The following is a 3056-nucleotide window of genomic DNA, read 5'->3' on the forward strand; positions in this document are numbered from 1 at the left end:
TACTAACTCTTTTATCTCGAAGCTTTACAGTGTCCTCTCAAATGCCCTTTTCTAAGGTGCTTCCAATTTCCATAAGTATAATTAGAAAGTACTTATCCTGACAGTTCAGGAAAAAAACAAAGATGAACACACCCACGTTTGTCCCTTAATTTAAAACAGGAAGGGGACTTGCACATTTCCTTTCCTTTTCGATCAAAAGGGGTCAGGAGAAAAACAAAATCACGTTAGACTAGCAGGATGCTTTTCGATCCCAAACTTGATCTTATCAGTGATTTCTAGACAGATCATTTGCTGCCCTTGAATTCAGGAGGGTGAATCTTACAAACCTAAAAGCTAAAAGGGATTTTTATGGGATTATCTAATCTAGCCTCTGCATTTTACAGCCGAGGTCATTGGCATGGAGTCTGAGGTCACAGTGCTGATTGGAGGTACAGCCAATGGAATATTTTTTTTCCCAAGCCAATGTTTGTGATCTTTTCATTACAATGATTTTTTTTCCCCTAGAGCCTGTCGAGGGCTTACTCTGAGAACCAGAGATAATGTCTGTGATAATGCAGTCTAAAGAGGTGGCTAAATGTAAAATATTATTTTAGGATGAAAATGTGGAATGGGGGATAAACACTGGAGTCTTCATGATGTGTGAAATAGCCCATAAATGTCCCAGTTCTCGTCCTGTAAAAACTCTCAAGTAAAACATCTCAATTCTCTCACTGCAACGAATTAAAATCAGAAAATAGAGATGAGGACGTTCTCACTGCCGGATGGCTTGGGAACATGGGTGAATGTGGACTCTGGTCACAGATTGTCTTTTAAGGTGGGCTCTATCACTTAATATAGAGAATAGTTTTACTTAGGCAAATTCATGCCGTTTAATAAACTTGGGCCGTGAGTCAGGCTCTGTGCTATTTCACTTGCTTTTGTTGCTGTGTAGGTGAAGCGAGGAGGTGAACAACACTCTAGCCTCATAGTGAGCATCGATATGGCCTACATTTGTGAAACTCTTAGAACACTCTCTGCATCAGAATAAGCTTTCTGTTGGAAGAAGTGGACCCTATCCTTTGGAGACTTGAGGATCTACAACTGCAAATGTCTAGGTTAGGGGTATCAGTGAGAAGGTTAGGAATATCAGTGAGTCAGTAAGAAATTAGGGATGGAAGCCGTATATTTCTATAGTAGTAGCCTCCTCACCTTTATGCATATCGTATAGGTATCTCAAAGTCTCATTGCTATTTGCTGACTAGAAAACAGGTTTGAGAAGGTAATTGGCCAAAATTGGGAGCTGCTTGCTTCACGGATTTCGGTTCAAGAGCCACGCGAGTCTTACATCAATAAAAGAAGACTTTTGCACTAATCAAGTTCTCACACTCCTGGGAGCTTATAAAAAGAAGGGGTGGGCCCGAGAGGGAGAGGCGAGGACCCTGCCACTCTTCCAGCCCAGGATCACACACTTGGCTTGGTGGCCTTTCCCCAAACCGCCCAAGCCGGCCTGAAAACTCTGCATCCACACTGACAGGGACCCAGCGGCATGAGGCCCGCAAGGCATCATCCGGGCCAACCGGCGAGTGCTTTCACGCTGCGGGAACAACACTTTGGAGTCAGAGATCAAGGCCAGACAGGGAACAGGGCGCCAGGCGCGCTCTGGGAGACACGACCTGGGACCCACCCGCCTCGCGGACCGCCCCGGCTCCCGGAGGAGGCGTGGCTTAGCGCGCCGCCATCTTGGCGGCCTCTCTAGGCGCTCTGTTTACCACTCTATGGTCGCGCGCTCCCGCCCCGCCCCTCCCCAGTCATTGTCTGGTGGAGCAGCCGCGGCCGCAGCGCCTTCTCTTTATAAGCCGCAGTGCCCGGATGTGAATGGATTACAATGTATCTTTCAGGGAAACCTATTATTATCAATGTGACTCCTCGGGGGAGTCAATGATGGTGTTGAGGAGGATGATGATGATGAGACGCCTCTAAACTTGGAACAAGTTTAGGACTTTGAAAGAGAAGAAAAAAAAAATACAACCAACAAGACCGAAGAACAATTATAACTATCCAGTGTTGATTATTTTTATAAACAATTCGAAAAAGTTGTCGGATTTTTTTTTTTAATGATTACTTTTTTGGGGGAGGGAATTTTGTTACAGTTTTATGATGGAAAATGAAAAAACCAGAGCCAGGTGCATAATCTTGTAATCTGTGGCTAACCCTGGAACAGGACTGACTACTATTTAAAATACTCTTTTGGGGGAACACACATGTGAGATACTAAGTACTTGCAGAAGATTTTTGTCTCTCTTTTTAAAGTCTCTTTCCTTGGAATATTGTGAGCATATTTGTGGCCATTGAAGGTAACGTTACAATTTGCTGTCAGAGTAAACTGTTTGTAATTGAACTGAATTTTTAGAATGTTGATTCCAATGTTTTATTCAAACAAAAGGAACAACCTATTAAATAATTGCCAATGGGAAAACGTGTGTGCATGCATTTCAGTACGTTCTCGTACATTTAGCAATACCAGGGTTGGGCAAATGTGTTCTTTAACATTAAAGTAATGAATGTTGCATATACTGGGTAAAGCACGCATGTTATTACAAAAAGATTATTTTGAAGTTTAATTTTTATCCTAAAAGGTGATGTGGGAAAAGTGTGTTTTAAGAGCACATAGGGCCTGTAGTGGTAAATGTTGAGTTGAAAACTTGAAGTGCTACCGAGCGCGGACTTGGAGTTAGGAACTCAAGTGTAAAAGCAAAACCATATTCATTCCCTAAAATTACCTTGTTTTGTTTTGTTTTCTTTTTTAAAACAAAGTTTGCAGCTATACGACTCTGTGAGTTAAAAGGGCGAAAAGAAGAAAGTCTGTGATTCAGATTTCGGTCCCAAACGCAAAACTATCCAAACCAAATATCCCCCTAGTAAAAATGTGGATGGGTTTCTGTATGGAAAAGAAAAATATTGTTCGTCTTGGCAAAGTCTTTATGCATCACGTGTATTTGCAGCAAAGTAAAACTTGCTTTGCAGTGTGTGTATGTGTGTGTGTGTGTGTGTGTGAGTGTGTGTGTGTGTGTGTGTGT

The 3056-nt window shown here is 42.4% G+C and overlaps 1 protein-coding gene across 4 annotated transcripts in view; it reads left to right on the top strand.

The window, feature by feature from the left end:
- Positions 1-1804: 1804 nt before the first annotated feature.
- Positions 1805-3056, top strand: part of Tcf4 (transcription factor 4) — a 345876-nt gene continuing 344624 nt past the window's right edge. For 3 of the 4 annotated variants that reach the window (XM_031365964.1, XM_031365969.1, XM_031365972.1), the window contains exon 1: positions 1829-2333. The gene's annotated coding sequence lies outside the window, so the exon portion shown is untranslated. Of the gene's footprint in view, positions 2334-3056 lie in introns of all 4 variants that reach the window. The other variant, XM_031365973.1, reaches the window with a different exon arrangement.

Source organism: Mastomys coucha, unplaced genomic scaffold (genome assembly GCF_008632895.1).
Source record: "Mastomys coucha isolate ucsf_1 unplaced genomic scaffold, UCSF_Mcou_1 pScaffold13, whole genome shotgun sequence".
NCBI lineage: Eukaryota > Metazoa > Chordata > Mammalia > Rodentia > Muridae > Mastomys > Mastomys coucha.